This window comes from Topomyia yanbarensis, chromosome 3 (genome assembly GCF_030247195.1).
Source record: "Topomyia yanbarensis strain Yona2022 chromosome 3, ASM3024719v1, whole genome shotgun sequence".
NCBI classification, from domain to species: Eukaryota; Metazoa; Arthropoda; class Insecta; order Diptera; family Culicidae; genus Topomyia; species Topomyia yanbarensis.
In genome coordinates, this window is record NC_080672.1 from 91,600,114 (window position 1) to 91,619,423 (window position 19,310).

Consider the following 19,310-nt stretch of genomic DNA (forward strand, 5'->3'; position numbering starts at 1 on the left):
GCCAGTTTCCGTGACTCCAAAGAGAGCAAGAACCTCGCCAGAAGCCGGAAGACCAGGTGGGCCCAAGAAACAGACGCGCGAAGAAGCTCCTTAGCCGAAGAGATGGACACCACTCAACCGGGAGAACTAGAGTTGGAGTACCGTTGTTGGTCGGAAGGAGAAACACAAGAAACAGCAGAAGCGGGATGAAGAGAGAAAAGTTGAGCAGAAGTGGAAAGAAGAACCCCCGGTTCGTCAGAAGGCGACAAAGGGAAAAGCCGAGCTTGTCAAAGCCAATAACGCGACGACGTATCCAGCGCTCCTCAAGAAGATCAGGGTGGATCCGGATCTGAGGGGTTTGGGAAAAATCGTGATATGAACTAGGCGTACTCGAAAAGGTGAGATGCTCGATAGCTCGACTTTGCAGAAGATCATTGCCAAATCACTAATTGAAGAGGCAGAAGTTAAAGCCTTAAGCCGCAGACAACGATTGTGTGCAAATATCTTGATGAGATCACAACGGAAGACGAGCTAAGAGGTGCACTGAAGCAGCAGTGAACGTGGGTACCTCTTCGTTGAAGAATTTCGGCCGGATGGCGGGACCGAGAACGTGGATGTGGCTGATCTAACAAGAAGAATTGCGCCGGCTTGTGGCGCCACAATGCCGCGAAAACTGCGGCATTCAGCTTATTGGTGGAGCGGCGTCCAGCTTATTGGTGGAACGAGACGCTCAGTACGCTACGCGCTGCTTGTCTCAGTGTCAGAAGGCGGGCTCAGAGAGTACTATCGGGGCCAGATAGAGAGAAGCGCAAGGCAGTGTTTCAAGAAACTAGGGACGCTTTGAAACGGTACATCAAGCTTAGCACGTCAGATTGCTACAAGGAGCTGTGCCGAGAAGTAGACGCCAATCCTTGGGGTGACGCTTACCGTGTCGTGATGGTGAAAATGAGGAGCCCGTCGACGCTAGTCGAAATGTGCCCGGGTAAGCTGAAGATAATCGACGAGGGTCTTTTCCCGGAACACGATCCAATTGTCTGGCCACCGACACTGTACGCAGAAGAAAAAGGAGCAAACATGGACGATCCTCAAGTGTCTAACGATGAACTTGCAGAAGCATTGACGCGACTGAAATCAAAGAAAGCCCTAGGTCCTGATGGAATACCAAACGTGGTGCTGAAATCCTGGTGGCATACCCGGACATGTTGAGGTTGGTGCTTCAGAAGTGTCTAGATGAAGACAACTTCCCCGAAATGTGGAAGGTACAGAAGCTGGTTTTGCTGCCAAAGCCAGGGAAGCCCCCGGGCGATACTGCCTCGTGTAGGCCTTTATGTCTGCTGGATACATTCGGAGCACTCCTGGAAAAAATTATCTTAACAGGCTGACGAAATGAACGGGGGCGAGCGTGTACTGTACAAGATGCAGTTCGGATTCCGCTAATGAGCATCGACAGTGGATGCAATTCGGATAGTGCTCGAGAGTGCGGAGCAGGCATCCTAACCGAAGCGAAGAGGAGAGCGATACTGTGCTGTTGTCACTATATATGTGAAGAACACATTTAACAGCGCTAGTTGGGCAGCTTCTAGACATCGCTGCACAGAATGAGGGTCCCCGACTATCTATGTCAAATCCTGAAGAGCTACTTCCAGAGCAGAGTGCTGCTGTACGAGACGAGCGAAGGGCAGAAGTCAATGCGAGTCACAGCGGGCGTTCCTCACGGCTCCATTCTCGGTCCAACTCTTTAGAACGGGAAGCACGATGGAGTCCTAGCACTGCGGTTGCCAAGGAAGGTGAAACTCGTGGGTTTTACGGACGACGTGTCACTAACGGTAATGGGTGAGACACTTGAAGAAGTGGAGGTGTCGGAAACAAAAGACGCGATCGAGAGCTGGATGAACGGGGTCAAGCTGCAAATAGCCCACCACAAGACGGAGGTGTTGTTAGTCAGCAACTGCAAAGCGGTTCAGCGGATGCAGATTGAGGGCACGTGATTGCATCGAAGCGTGCACTGAAGCAATTGGGAGTGATAATCGACGACAGATTGAGTTTCAACAACCACGTCGACTACGCCTGCGAAAAGTCGGCGAAGGCAACAATCGCAATAGCGACAATCATACTAAACGTCGGCTGCCCGAAAAGCAGCACGAGACGTCTTCTATCTACTGTTTCGTCATCGATACTGCGATATGGGGTTCCTGCCTGGGGTGCTGCGCTGATAACCAAGCGGAACCGTGAAAATCTGAACAGGACTTTCCGGCTGATGGCTGTACAAGTCGCGAGTACCTCCAGAACAATATCATGGGAGGCAGTATGCGTTATTGCCGGGATGATCCCCATCTGCATCACCCTGGCGGAGGACGTGGAATGCTACTAGCGGAGAAATGCACGTAACGCAAGGAGACTGGTCCGAGCGGACTCGTTGCCTAAATGGCAGCAGGAGTGTGACGGCACGGAGAAAGGAAGGTGGACCCACCGACTCATCCCGTCCGGGCACAGATGCTTCCGGAAGTACTTCGGTTTGGACATGCTTCGTCACCCTTTTGCCCGGAGTGTACGAACGTGCACCGACAACGACACCGGAATACGTGGTCTTCGAATGACCTAGGTTCGAAAAAGCTCATAGGGGTATACATGGTGTGACAGTTGACAATATCGTCGAAGAGATGTGCCACGACGAGCATACATGGGACGCAGTCAACAGAGTGGTTACGAGCATACTCTCCGAGCTGCAGAGGAAGTGGTGAAGGGACCAACAAGAAGTCACAAATCGGGTTTCGAGAGAAATTTCGCCGCCGGGGAAATCTTCGACGGTGTAGATTAGGTCCACCGCCGGAGACCAGTTGAGTAGTACATGACGTAGCACCGAGTTTGGGTCGTCGGGGCGCCTGTGAACCGGACCGGGCTTCACCGGAATCGCCGGACCGACCTCGACACCCTACCGGGTAGCTCGTGAGTAAGCTAGATCCACCGCCAGGGATTAGATCGAGTAGACCGCGTCGCACAGCTAGTCGCTGGGGCGCCACTGAACCGGAAGCTACGCTCCACTCGGAATTGCTGGATGTACCTCAGCGCCTACTGGCTGGCCCGTTGAGTAGGCTAAATCCACCGCCGGGGACTAGATCGAGTAGATAGGGACGAAGCGGAGAGCTAAATGGCTCATGGAAATGGACATCGGTATCGGGAGAAATCTACCGCTCGGCTTCGGGAGAGTCTCTCTCACCGGGGGGCCTTCTCCGTCGGAGTAGGCTAGATCCATCGTCGGGGATTAGACCGAGTAGTTCGCAAATAAGTAAAGGTGGAAGCTGAAAGGCTCATCGGGGAAGTTCAGCGAAATGGAACGAGAGGAGCCAAAGGGTTCAATAAATTGTGGTACTAAAACCAAAGAAGAATCGGGAGAACTTCCTTCACCGGGAAACTCTCCATCGGCGCAAGCTAGATTCACTGTCGGGAACTAGACTAAGTAGACCACGACTAGACACCACCAGTCGCGGGTCGTTGCGGCACCAGCGAACTGGACGTCCTGATTCACCGGAATCGCCGAATTGACCTCAATACCTGGATGGTTGGTTCGGTTTCGGGAGAACTTCTCTCGCCGGGGAATTCTCCGTCGGAGTAGGCTAGATCCACCGTCGGGACCTTTATACCGAGTAGCTCGCGAACAAGCCAGGAACTCAACGAGTAAATGGCTCTGAATGGTGCGAGAAGGGAGTTGCGGTGCTAACTGGCACAAGGGAGTCGAGTCGTGGTGCTGAATGGCATAAGGGGGTCCAAGGGCTGAATTAGACAATCTGAAGATTGCCGCCCAGATTGTATTCGTAGGTGAGGAGCATTAAGTCTCGACTCACAACCAGCTTTCCGACTGCCATGCAGAAATTGCCAGTCTGTGTGTGGATCGGGGAGAACTGGTGGTGTGTCGAGGAGTGGGGCTGTAACCCTCCCCCCTGAAGGAACTAGCTACTAAGTAGTTGAATTAGAGTGGGTACTATGCACTTAAAAACCCCTCCCCGAAGTAACGCCGTAAGGTAGTGCCGTGGTGGAATCAGGTTCTGGGCAAGAGCAGTGGCTTTTAGCGAGTCGGGTGATGGCAGCCCAAACCCGTTCCCTGGGACATTTGGGTTTTTGTACATTTTTTTCCCGCCTCAGGGCTTTCTTGAAAGTTTCGTAATGCTATAAAAAAACACACACACATCCATACAGATATTGTCCCAATTTGTCGAGCTGAGTCGATTGGTATATGAGCCTCGGAAAAAGTTTTCAAATTTTGAGTGAATCCTATACATTTCTTTTGTAAGACATGTAAATCTAGGAAGCTTAGTTATTAGATAAGGTTGGATAAATTTTGGTTGGAATTTTAAAGAAGAATTTGTCTAGTTGTCAAAATGTGTAATAATTTTGGGTACCAAAGTATAACTCAAAATGACAAATAATTTTTTTCACCCCGAAAATATTTCACCTCTTTAATCTAACTTGATTTCCCCCCAATAGTGCTTATAGCAGTAACTATTGCAGTCTCCAAGTACCAATTCCAGATGTAACAGCGTGTAAAACGCGCTGTTAGCTTCCCCGAAACGACTCCGGTTGATGTTTACAACATTGTACATCATGTGGGCACAACACACTGACACACACACATACACCGCAACCGTTGTAAATGGGCTGACACTTGAACCAAATTGGATGAGTGATGATGTCGGCGTTCCAACGAGCGCTCGTTGCTTGGAGGCGACCTGTAGAAGGACCTGTAGACGTAAACTGCACCAATCACACTTGTGATTCACAAGGGGAGGGAGGGCCCACTACAGAACTGCTCAAGTACTAGGCGCGCATATCTTGGGAAAGAGAGAACTGCAAAATTTTATCCCCCAGACTGGGGATACTTGTAATTAAACCTATGACATCATGGATGCACCGTGGTTTCTTCTCCACGGTCTCTCCTGGGGGACGTTGAGCCAATCTCAAGGTTTAGGCGAAAAAAAATCCGGATGAAATTGTGCCATCTTTTTTGTCGAAAAGGTTTATTACCATTTAACCGAACAGTGCATTTTTTTACTCATTCGAAGGCCGGTACCATTCCGTTCTGGCGTACGTCACTGAGGGAATCTTAACCTAAATGTTTACCGGGTGTTAAAAGCGAACAACTAAAGCGACAACCCGATAGTGCAGAGCTTGTCTGCATACCTTCCCAACTAAGAGGAAGCTGATGGAATGACTTTTTTGATCTACGCATACACACGGCAAAGGGTTGGGTGAAAAATGAAGGGTGCCGCCACTGGCGCAGGGAATTTTCAATGGTTTCACTTCAGCACCGGCACGAAAACCGATAATAGTTGGAACCTTTGTTTGCGTGTTAGTCTGCTACAGTGCCGCTTCTGAGAAGTTTATGAATTTCTCCCGGGTGTACGGTTTGGATACGGCAAATGGCGGGAGAGATTTGACTGCAATTGACGTCATCGTTCGTATTTTTTACCGAACGCTAACTACGTGTAGGTACGAGTTCTTGATTTAAATTTTGACATCTAGATACATTCACGGTAGTTCTGTGTTTATCTGGAACAAACGTGCTTACTCATATGGAAACGGAAAAAAACGTCGTTATCCGTAGAATTAAAGCGTGCATGTGTAGTTGAATAAAATGATGATCGGCTTAACTTTTCCTATTGTATTAAGTAAAAGGCGGCTTAGTGGAGATAATTCGATTAAATTTAATTAAACTGAATGACCGCTGCTAATTTTGCCAACGAGGTCTAAGCATCTCTGTTGGTTTCGTGTGATTAATGGTGCTTATAAGCAAGGTCTAAACTTCGGAGTAGAAGAGCCTGGGGCTAGTTGATGGTAGGAGTAAGTTGGCGGAATCCTTTTTCTCCTTTACTATTAGAAACATCGCGATGTTTTTCGTTGTGTATTTTAAATAATTCGCTAATTATTTTGTTGTGTAGCCATCGGTGGCAAAATGTTTCTTCGACCGAGCATATTCATCGAGGTATCACGATCCCCAATAAAGGACGAAAAAATTAATGCTTAATTCACTGTGTTAATAGTTTACAAATATCTTGCACTTTTCGAATGAAATTCAAATTGTCCAATATAACTTTGGAGAAGAAGCAGCCGGAACCGGTGCCAGATTGACCAAACCTGATTAAACTGCATCCTTAATATTGAATAAATGTGAACTGTCATTTCATGAAATTTGTATACAACAAAAACTTGTTTCCTTTTTTATTTCGACTATGTTAGTCACATTTTCTTTTTTTACATTTTAACGACATTCAATTAGCTAGAGATTACTGGGTAGGGAAAGTTATGAAACTTAGAGCCATAGTACTCAAGTGAGAGCAAGGATGTGAAGTAAACAGATCGGAAAACTAGAAGTGGCTGGGTCATTAGAACAGGCTTAATATCGTACGGGCTTGATCTTTGTCTTCTGTTAATGAGGGTCGAGCTTAGGCAGAATAACTACGAATCACCCGAGTTCACTAACATGTGTCCTGACAAAGGTAGACGTATCTATCTTTACCGTGACAACCGACATGATGTGGAGGCGTGAGATAGGAGACCCCGGTCAAAAAAATGCGGACGAACATGGTCAGGCGATTTAAACAGTTTGACGTTTGACTCAACTCGCCTGTGCTAATTGCCCCTAGGAACTGAAATGGACTTGTTGTTTTTCGCGTTTTTCCAAATGGCGGTTCATGTTTGGTTTAAGCTTAACATTATTTTTTTTAACAATTGGCATGGTCTCGCTTGAATTTTCCCTGGGCTTGGGTGATGAGCCTAATGGGCGCGTACTCTTGCTTGGTCGATAAGAGTGGGAGATCCGAGCGAGTGCTGGTTCATTGACCTCTGAATATCATGACTAATAATCATTCGATCGAGTGTTTTGGCGGGCGGCTGATATGGATGTTTCTACTTTCAAATGGGGGAACATGCTGGTTCGGTTGTTCGGGGACTCATTTGATCTTGAGCATAGTGATCTTAAATCGCTCTGTTGCTCTGGCTCGTGAAGATGGCGAGTAACACTCGTTTATAACGAATCGGATTCGCTGTTTTCAGAAACAGATTATGGATAGAACCTTCTCTTAAACATACTGTTCAGCCACTAGTTAATGCTCAACTAGATCAACTTAATAAACAGAAACACGTAGTTTTTGAAGAAATCCAATCCACGTGAACCACATCACCAAACACCTAGAAGTAGTTTAGATGCATGTAATATCTATTTCTGTGTTATCTATTATCTTATCTATTCTATTATCTATTAATATCTATTTCTTTATCTCTCTCGCAGGAGGATTGACGGTATTGTAAACATCATCAAGCCACAATAGACTAAATAGAATTATCAAAATATAAGGACCCTTCGCTCTTTTTGGTTTCTATTTGCACCAAGTGCTACTACTACAGGTTAATTAGTTCTTATGTCAATAATCCACCAATCATTATGACGCAAGATTTTATTTATATAAGAAGCCCGCTTCAAGATGTTGATTACAATACGCCTCGATAGTGGTGTATCGCTCATAAACAACAATCAACTAGTAACAAATAGATAATTGAGAAAGGATGTGCTATGTGTGGTGGTAGGGTATTCAAGTATTAGTAGTGTTTGAAGTACTAATGTATGTCTTTCATGTTATGATCATAACTTTAGCTGTATCTTGTACCTGTTTTATCTGTTGCGTCTCTCATATATTGTCTTTTATCTCTTCTTTTCGAATCCTATACTGCCATTCTACTCTCGCCTTCAGCTGGGTCAGCAAAGACGGTGATAGCCAACATCTTAACACTCACACATTCTCAAACGCGGTCTCAAGCGGGAACCTACAAAAATGCCCTCGCGCGCGATTACGAATCGGTCACGTCCGGAGGTCTACCCTTGATCCCAGAAGCCTGGGTCCATGCCTTCAGCTGGACCAATTGGGCAAATACGCTCATACCTATTCGGCGGCACGTCTCATGGCGACATAACCGGGAAGCTTATCGATATAAGGGATCCCACTCTCTGCCAGAATTCTGGCCGCACACCGAAGATTTAATATCAGACTCACGGTTCGCGCGACCATTCAAGAACACACAACACACGCAAATATGTTAGAAAATCACGTTAGCGTACAAACGTTAGAACCCCTCGCGATTTTCTAAACAACCTACGCCCACCAACTCGCAAGCATGATTATACCCCGGTGATAAGGTTAACGTCTCAGCGCTCATAAACTTACCAACGCGATCTCACGCGTTAATCTACAAACTCCCGCGTTCGCGCCATCATGAATCGGAATCGTCCGGAAGTCTCTATCCTCGGTACCAACAGTCTAGGTCCATGTTAATTTAAAAAAAAAATAAATAAAATTGAAGAATTAAAAAAATTGCTCCCATATCCACTAGACAAAATGTTCCATGGCGACATGACCGGGAACTCTAGTGATATGGGATAACTCACTCCCTGTCAGAATGTGATCCGTACAACAAACTAAATATCAGAATGACGGTCCGCGAATATATGAATGGCCGCAGGGTATAAAAATCGAATTTATACACGCGAAGTCACATACACGCGAGCACACGCGACAAACACGTCAACATACGAACGCTTAAGCCCTTCGCGATCATCTACGCACACCTATGCCCGCTATCGCGCAAACTTGATAACACTCCGGTAATTATGTGAACGTTTTAGTACTTACGAAGTTACGAACGCGAATCCGCAAACGCGCGCGATCATGAATCGGTCACGTCCGGAAATCTTTAGCCTTCATTCTAGTAATTTAGGTCCATACATTCAGTTGGACCAATCAAAAAATAAAGCTCATATCCACTAGACCACACGCTCTACGGCGACATCGCCGGGAACTCGTGATATGGAAGATCTCACTTTCATTTAACATCTGAGCCGTACACCAAATATAAAGTATTAGATTTACGGTCCGCGCACGATTATCCAAAGAACACACGCGAATATGCGAAATGCACACGGTTATAAAATAGATTTTATATACGCGAGGTTACATACACGTTAGCACACGCGACATACAAACGCTCACGCGATCGAACACGTTAACGTACAAATGCTCGAACCCTTCGCGATGATACATGCGATCGCGAGTCCCTACGTCCGCACATACCTGAACCGAACAATGAATATCACATTCAGAATCACGGCCCGCTACAATTGGCCTAATGCAGTGTTTTATTGGGCGACATTGCCTGTCTCGTCTGCAAATTGTAGTATGTGATTCTGACGGGGAGCCCTTTCGAGAACCTAGCTCTACAGCTCCAGTAGGACAACTCTCGAAAAATAAAAAAAATGGCATGGTCTCGCTTGAATTTTATTTTTTCGTGCACATCATTCAGCCAACGAATGTGGGAAATTGTGGGATCGTGTGTAAGTAGAACATTATCTCTGACCTAAAATCTTAATGAACGTCAGATTGTGGTAAGTTTTGGTGTGCAATATCAATTTCATCAGTGATTCTTCGTATAGTTTGGTGGTGTTTATGTGAGTAGATAATGAATCCGAAAATAAGTCTTATTTGTAATTTTCATATTAGGCAACTAAAGGCGATTAAATGGCGCGTTCCGTGGGCGATTTAAAGGCGGGTAGGGCAGCAAAAAATGACGGCGGCAAATCGCCGAAATGTTGCATTTGAAATAGACCCCTAATTGCCAGCAATTTGCTGGCAAATTGAAGGGCAACTAGCGCATCCGAGTTGGCAATTTACCCCCCGTTAGCCAGCAACTTGACCTTTTTGACTGGGTGTGAGAACTATGTTATCTCATAGTTTGTCGACCCTATGAGCTCAAGATATCAAGAATCGATACAAGAATGGAATATTGCTTTGCTGAGTTAAATTTTTAATCGTTCGCTTGAGCAATCCAACTTCCCTCGCATTGGGAAGTAGTCGTTCATAGGTCCTATTTTTGGCAATCGACGGAATGTTGCGAATTATCATGGAACTACCAGTCTCTAAGCTTCCTCAAAGCTATTGTGAGTGGTACTATTTTAGATTATGCAAAGAACTGTGTTGCTAGCATGGAGGCCGAAGCACAGATGGACTTCATCCACACTGATCCAAAAGCAGCATTTGATAAAATTAATCTTGTGCAAGTTGTCTCGTCTTGGCATTTCTTCGAAATCTGTGTATTGATTGGAATCATATCGTTCGGAAAGAATTACACTAGAAAAATTAGATACCAGCATTTCGTCACAATTTTCCAATAATTCTGGTATTCCACAAGGGAATAACTTGGGTTCTTTGCTATCTGTACTATTTTTTAACGAAATCGCGTTGCTATTAGGAGCCGGTGGCAAACTAGTTTTTGCTGACGACCTGAAGCTGCTCTTTGTTGTTCTTACTGTAGAGTATTGTTGGCGTGTTCATTTCAACTCTTCGTGGATTGGTGTTGCAGAAAAAAGCTTGTCAACCCCTTCATGTCTATGTTGTTTATAAACAATGTTTTAAAATAAGTTTTGGGTTAGACATGTTTTGGACACTAAATCAAGTAAGACTTATAACTGTTTGAATTACCTTTCATTCGAGCGTTAAAAGTTGTTAAAATTATCCGTAGAACTGCAATTCTATCAACTAATCTGATTGAATTCCTTTGGAGCAGTACTGCTAGGGACAGTTGCATTTTACGGTGAAAAATGATTTTTTTACATCATTGTTGATTTTCAGATTCTTGTATTTCTTAATACTGTCAGTTTCTCAAATGAATAGTCTGGTTTCTCTTCTAATAAACCTAAAACAGTAACGCATGATCGATGTTTGAAGAAGTTACGAAAAGAACAACCGAAAAGATTAGGTTGGATTTTTGTGTTTCGAATTCATTTCGTCAATAACTAGCACCAACATGGGACCAATCTAGACGAGGTATCTAAACTACCACTCAAATTATATAACTAAACAGTCACACGAAATACATGACGCTTAAAGATACTGGCAAGTCCGAGTGATATCCCGGGAAGCAAAGTCTGAAGCTCTAGTTAGTGCTAGTTACTGACGAGATGAATTCAAAACACAAAAATCCAACTTAATTTTATGTTGGGTATTGTGCCGTTGATACACACATTGGTTTAATCCAATGTTTCCCTTGTGGGTAATAATATTGCATAGTGCCAGCCGCCATCCATATCATTTTTAAAACCCTAAAACACAGACTAATAAGAAAAATAATTGGGGCCAATTTAGACTTATCTGGCTAGCATTAAGTTGGTGTTAGTTACTGACAAGGATAATCCGAAACACCAACAAAAACAAACTTTTATGTTATGCATTGTGTCCTTACGCACAAAAAAATTTGGTCCCGCCCAAAAAAAAAAATCCCGTTTGGGAGGTTTTGCACGGTACTACGCGTTTAGGTTTCATCCCGAAATACAGTTTCGGTTCAATATTCCTCATTAGAAAACATAAACTTCTGTGCTTACTACCGAGGCATCACTCGGTACCAGCCAGTTGCTTAAGCGTTCACGCAAAACGTGTGACTTTTTAGATTTTAGTGTCTGGCTGGCGTCAATTTGGTGCTTGTTAAGACTTATCTAACTGGCATTAAGTTAGTGTTAGTTACTGATGAGGGGAATCCGAGACACTAAAAAACCATACTTAAAAAAACGAGTTTTCGAAAATTCTACTTCGATGTAACTCCTTAATAAAGGCACTTCATTCTAAGTTCGATATGAAAATAACACCCAAAACGTTCGACATATTTCCGAACCAAAGTATAATTGTGAAGGAAAAGGGAGTGTTTTGATATTGCTTATCATCATTGCTTTTGTTTTTAAAGGGTTTAAAGGTAACAAATTATGCTGAGACCATTGAAGGATTTACTTAAGATCATGGTCTATCAATCTAGAAATTCTGAATTGCTTTCTCGACGACACTCAAAAGCACATGATAATATGCAAATAACCACACGGTTATAGAGATACATAACTACACGCGAAATTACAAACGCGCTGATATATGCGCCCGCGCGGTTAAAAATGCGCACAATAACATACAAACGCTCAAGCTTTCCGCGATAATACACACCTGGTCCCAACCGCGATTATTCACAGATACCCGTTCACGAGTTCGCTGTCATGAAAACATGTCAACATGTTACCACTTACGAATTTCTGAACGCGATCTCTAGCGCCAATTTACAAATGCTCGCTCTCACGCGATCATGAAACGCATTCGTCCGGAAGCTCCCACTATAATATACGGAACGACACTAGACAATAAATCTCATGGCGCCATAGTTGGAGACTCCAGTCAACTTTCTTCCCTCGTCGGAACTGTACATTCAAAATTGAATATCAGAATGACGCACAGTGGCACCTGTTCATATAAAGTTGTGACAAAATTATAAAAATTGGTTTATGTGGCTAAAAAGCGGGTTTTTAACTAATTTTGGGTCCGTAATTCCGTAATTCTTTTTTTGACTACTTTTATAAACACCCATTTGAAGGCGTTAGACTTTAAAGGGTTAATATACACGTTAATAGTAGTCAATCACATTAGATAGAAATAGTCGACAAAATTAGTAAAAATCACTCATTTTTCAGTAATAAAGAACTGATCTTTAGGCGACCAATTTGTAAGAAGATTTATGAGCTACAGCGCGTCTCCATATGGGTATTTTCAAAAACATAGACGTAACAACTTCGACACAAAAATGCGCAAGATGAGACGTTTACATCTTCAAACTACTAAATTTTGAGTCAGATTTATGATAGAGTCAGACCATCTCAAAATTGGAAGAGTATAAAGATAAATTACTGATATGACATAGAATTTCTAAATTGCTTTTCCTTGATACAGAACAAACGTGAATCATTTTTGCACAAAAATCTAACGTTTATAGTTTTAGAATATTTATTATTCTTTCCAAAAAACTCAAAACTACTCCAGTCGACCGTGTAGTTCTTGAGATATCGCTATTTGAAGTTCGATGATACGAAAAATTCTAATGAATTGAATTGAACGTTCAAGGACTACTGCGATTATGTAAATGGCCACACAATTATATAATCTAATTTCTACACACAAAGTCACATACACACTAGCATACGAGACATGCTAGGCCCGCGATCCCGCTATTATAAAAATGCGTCGGTAATTAAGTGAACATTTCGAACCAAGCACGTATATACAAACGCTCGTTTCTACGCGATCATCAAATCTCCACGTCCCCAGGCCCCACATTGGAACCGTACTCTCAATGTGACTATCAGAATCATGGTCTACTGCAATTGGCCTTAAGCTGTGTTTTATTGTATGACATTTCCCGTCTCGTCAGCAATTGTAGTGAGTGATTCTGACTGGGAGCACTTCCAGCTCTACAGCTCCAGTAGGACCACTCCAAAAAAAGCTAATTTTATTTCATGTTTCGAAACATGAACGACATATATAACCCTCCCCTAGGTCGTTGGGTTCGACGGCATTGCAAGCACCATCAACCATATTTGTACCTCAGTTTTAAAGAACCTCTTACAGACAATTGGTTTAAGATGGCTATTGCATTACTCTTTGATAGTGGTGCATCGAGGAGACCGAGAAGGTTTTTTTTATGTGCTGTTAGCTTGACGTGGATTGGATTTTGCTGTGGCTGGGTTTGCAAACATTGTTCCACTGCTTAATGGCAGTGTTTGTAGACACGGCTCGCAGTGGGGGTCTTTGTTGTTCGATTTATCGGTCGGAAAGTAATTGTCGTTAGTGGTAAATCAATATCGTTTTCGGGCATTCCGACGAGTTTAAGTAGTTTGATTGCATGCTACATATGTGATTTTCTTCTACTTCACTAGTCTTTTTTGCTGTATTTCTAGTAGTTATGCTCATCCTCTACTTATATATACCAAAAATAATATCGGTTTACGCTTTTATATAATCTCTTTGCATCCTTTTTTCTTCATTCGGAATGTTATTTTTCCTTTTTTTTTATATATAAAATAAGATTCATGCTAAACTTACTAACACAATCAATTGTATATTCTCTCATATACATTCACAGTCTTTCTCATTCAAAACGTACAAACGCTAGTGGCCTTCGCGATAACACAAACTTGGTCACAAACGCGAACATGCAGTTGCAATCATCCACACATATTTACGCCCGTGATCTCGCCGACAATAAAACAGGCCGGTAATTAAATGAACGTTTTAGCACCAATAAATTTACAAACGCGGTCTGAAGTCTCTACCCTCTAAACGCTTATTGCGCTCAGGTGGATCAATAAAAAATAACGCTATATACGCACTAGAGCCTAGACAACACGTTCCATGGCGACATGACCGGGAACTCTAGTGATATGAGGAAACTGACATTCTTCTAGCGTCTGTACCACCACTAAAATTAAGTATTGCATTTACGATCCGCGTACGATAATTCAAGAATACACGCGAATATGCGAATGGACAAAGGAATATAAAATCGAATTTATACATGCAAAGTTATATACACGCTAGCACACGCGGCAAATACGTTGACATACAAAAACTCGATCCCTTTGCGATCATTTACGCACACCTGCGTCCGCGATCTCATAAACAGAATAACACTCCGATGACTAAGTGGACGTTTTAGCACTTATAAATTTACAAACACGGTATCAAGACCAAACCTTCTCTAGTGATATGGAAGAACTTCTGGCATCTGAACTGTACACCAAAAATTAAGTATCAGATTCACGGTTCGTACGCGATCATTCAAGAATACACGCGAATGTGCGGATGGATACTCGGCTATAAAATCGAATTTATACACGCGAAGTTACATACACGCTAGCACACGTAACATACTAAATGCCCACGCGATCGAACACGTTAACGTACAAACGATCGTGCCGTTCGCGTCACGTACAAGCACTCGAGCTCTTCGCGATGATACACGCGATCGTAAAGTCCCTCAGCCCACATAATCGTACAGAATCGTACAATGAATATCACGTTCAGAATCACGGCCCGCTGCAATTGGCCTTAAGCAGTGTTTTAGTGTGTGACATTTCCCCTCTCGTCTGCCACTGTAGTGAGTGATTCTGATGGGGAACCCTTCCGAGACCACTGCACAGTGGAAGAAATCCGACCAAAAAGGCAATTAATTAGAAGCCGCTGAAAAAGTATGACAATATATACACCACAAGTTGCGGAATTTTTTAGGAAATTAAACGCAATCAAATTTGTTCACCGCACGCACTTGTGACCGGAGATATGGGGCTTTGAAGATCCGGAACATTACCGGTTTTCATCAAATCAGAGGCCCTATTCAGAATCCGCTGAAAAAGTACAAAGAATTATACCTTTAAAGTTGCGAAAAAATTTAGCGATCAAGATGCAATCAAATTTGTTCACCGCATGCACTTGTGACCGGAGATATGGGGCTTTGAAGATCCAGAACATTACCGGTTTTCATCAAATTAGAGGCCTACTTCAAAATCCACTGAAAAAGTACAAAGAATTATACCCTTAAAGTTGCGAAAAACTTTAGCGATCAAGATGCAATCAAATTTGTTCACCGCACGCACTTGTGACCGGAGATATGGGGCTTTGAAGATCCGGAACATTACCGGTTTTCATCAAATCAGAGGCCTAATTCAAAATCCGCTGAAAAAGTACAAAGAATTATACCCTCAAAGTTGCGAAAAACTTTACCGATCAAGATGCAATCAAATTTGTTCACCGCACGCACTTGTGACCGGAGATATGGGGCTTTGAAGATCCGGAACATTACCGGTTTTCATCAAATCAGAGGCCCTATTCAGAATCCGCTGAAAAAGTACAAAGAATTATACCTTTAAAGTTGCGAAAAAAATTAGCGATCAAGATGCAATCAAATTTGTTCACCGCATGCACTTGTGACCGGAGATATGGGGCTTTGAAGATCCGGAACATTACCGGTTTTCATCAAATTAGAGGCCTAATTCAGAATCCGCTGAAAAAGTACAAAGATTAGTTCCTTTATTTTAAGCTCCTGTGAAACATTGTAAACTGATTTGAAAAAAATGCTCGCATATTTTCCAAAATCTCATTTTGTTCTCATTTCGAAATCTTTCTCTTTTGATATTGGTTAGGTTCGTTTTTTACCATATACAAGAATTGCTCGAACGTGCCGTAGTGTTACCAGTTTAACAGACGCATTTTTATTAGATGCCAGTAGCACTTTCTTTCAACACTATGCAATAAGAGTTTGCCATGCGTTAAAAACTGCGTTTTGATCGTGAAAATTTCCAAAGTAAATTAACAGCAAAATACACTTCAAACGCTTACAGTAAAATAAACTCCAGCTTCGAATGCTTATTGCGCTTTGATTGCTGGAGTTTTTCGCAACTTTCGATATTTAGATTTAGGTCTTTTTGCTGCGGCTTCTGATTGGGAGCATGATTTGATGAAAACCGGTAATGTTCCGGATCTTCAAAGCCCCATATCTCCGGTCACAAGTGCGTGCGGTGAACAAATTTGATTGCATCTTAATTGCTAAAGTTTTTCGCAACTTTAAGGGTATAATTCTTTGTACTTTTTCAGCGGATTTTGAATTAGGCCTCTGATTTGATGAAAACCGGTAATGTTCCGGATCTTCAAAGCCCCATATCTCCGGTCACAAGTGCGTGCGGTGAACAAATTTGATTGCATCTTAATTGCTAAAGTTTTTCGCAACTTTAAGGGTATAATTCTTTGTACTTTTTCAGCGGATTCTGAATTAGGCCTCTAATTTGATGAAAACCGGTAATGTTCCGGATCTTCAAAGCCCCATATCTCCGGTCACAAGTGCGTGCGGTGAACAAATTTGATTGCGTTTAATTTCCTAAAAAATTCCGCAACTTGTGGTGTATATATTGTCATACTTTTTCAGCGGCTTCTAATTAATTGCCTTTTTGGTCGGATTTCTTCCACTGTGCACTGCTCTATAGCTCCAGTAGAAAAACTCTCGAAAAAAAACAATGTTATTTCATGCATTTTCACACTGACCGCTCCACAGTTACGTAATGTTGCGTAGTCTAAATCATACTTCTTAACATATTGTTAGATTTATTCAACAAGCATCTTGAAATGATAGTTTGCCATTCCGACGTATGCATTCCACCATCGAAGCGTAAGCGCTTGTGTCTACGTTTGATGTTATTTATTAACCACTCATTTTCTGTCATTGATACGCGTGTATTATCAGTAGAGCATCACCAACAAACAATATAAAATTAGCCTACCAACCGCACCCATGAAGAAGCATGGTTTTTATTTCCCGGCAGGAGAGCGCAATAAAACAACTAAAAATATACTCCGGCAAATGCGAACCCGCAGTCCCGGAGCCGGGTGAGGGTCTTCCCACGAGCCGGCAATAATACCCACTAGTCCAGAAGCTCCACTGGTGCTACTGCTGGCGTATTTCGATGAATTGAAACGAACCACGACGCCCAGACCAGAGGATATCATTATCTCCGACGAAGTGTTATTTACGATTATTCTCTTTCGAACCGACCAGACCTAGACCGTGTCTCCTGTTGCGTGTGTATGTGTATTTATCTATGTGTGTGATTTGTGGCCTCAATACATTCGACATTACAAGCCGTCGCTGTTGTGCTATCTTATGACAAGCGCCATTTAGCACATTTCGAGAAAAACGATTTTTAAAGTTTGAGACTGAATATCTTGAAATTTATTAATGGTATAAACAATCCAAAGAAGACAATTGATGCTTCTATCTATTCTGTATTAATCAAATATTACGAAGATCGGGTGACTATGTTGCGAGTTTTTACTATGAATGTAAACAAAAGTCGCACTCACACGTGTCATAGACGTGTATTGATGACAAAATTTGTATGACGTGTCATAATCGTGCATGGAAAATTTTCCATAAAAAAAATCATTAATTTTAAATTTTTATTCATATCTTTGGTTTTCTTTGGTCTATAAAGAATTGGTCGGATGCATTTTAATGGAAATGAGTCAGGGAATCTAGAAAAAATAGTTATTTTTGGTTACAGTGTTGCCAAATATGCTATATTTCCAGTTTACAACTTAAACTGTGTTTTTCTCACAACTCGTGTATTTTTCTTTTGAAAATTTTTATGCCATTGTGTTCCTCAGACATTTTTACACATAAAAACATCTGAAACTTCAATATAACTTGAGCAAATCCCTAGATACAGTGATTTGAAGCAAAAAACTCATAATTTCTCATCATGTTTCTCGCTATATCTACGTAACCAAGTAGAATTTCAAAATTTTGAAAACGCCACTTTGTAGAGATTTTTCAGACAAGTAATGTGGCATATCTAACTCAGTTTACCCCAAAATGGCGTTTGTCATAAGATAGCACAACAGCGACGAAGTATGCGCCTTTGGTGTGATGGAAGCGAAAGCATATGGAATGAGTTTTCGGGGGAGGTAGTTAAATATACGGACGAACACACCCGTACGTACATTGTTCTTAGGTCCCATATATCCGACATGACACTTCTCAAGCTCAATCAAAGACTGTGTCGCTGTATGAAGTTGCACTTGACTCCAGACAAGCGCGTTCCACATCAACAGATTTTAATCGTATCCACAATCACTGCTGCGCTCCGTTTCGGGGTGGTGTTCTGCTTTGAGTGACCATGATGAATTGTTTGAACAGGTATTTGATTTTCGGCTTGAGGTACCACTCGCAGTAGGTTAGGAAGATCGAAATCAACCTTGCCGAACGAGCGGTGTAACTTCGCTGAAATGATGTAAACAACCGCACACTACCCACTGATACACTCGAAAGAAAGAAAAAAAGCAGCAACACCACTCCACAACAACGTGTAGCCGTGGCAGATATCTCACTCCTGCTAATTCACCGGTTCCGGGTGGATTGATTCGATTAAGACTGACGTTGATTTGGATACAGCTTGTGACTAAACAAATTTATTTCATTGTGGGATATGATTTCACTGGCTGGACCAGAACCGACAGTGGTCCGATCAATGACGATGACGACGTTCCTGAGCTCGGGATTGTTCACAAACCCGATCGGAAGAATACGATAATATTAGGCGGGAATTCAGTTGTACATAGTTGCAAAATAGATACCTTTGTTGTGTAAAAAGAAATACGTTTTCTAGTCTAAGTTTCATGCCTCATCGTACTTTCGTAAATATTTATCAATGATTGACGCTAATTGTTCGTATTTCATTGTTTTGTTATTCGGGTTATCGCTTCAGATACCAGATACCAGGCTCGTGATGGGGTGACCTTTTGCATATAGCTGACAAGACACCCACTTAACTTCAAGGTCATTCAACAACTTTCAAAGTACGATGACATTTTAGTGGGTTTGGTATTTTTCCGATCTTAGGACTGGCGAAGTAATAATTCAAAACAAGCTTACATCTTTTA

At 42.5% G+C, this 19,310-nt stretch overlaps 1 protein-coding gene across 10 annotated transcripts in view; it reads left to right on the forward strand.

The window, feature by feature from the left end:
• Positions 1 to 19,310, forward strand: part of LOC131691432 (beta-arrestin-1) — a 253,193-nt gene that overhangs the window by 55,048 nt on the left and 178,835 nt on the right. The window lies entirely within an intron of this gene.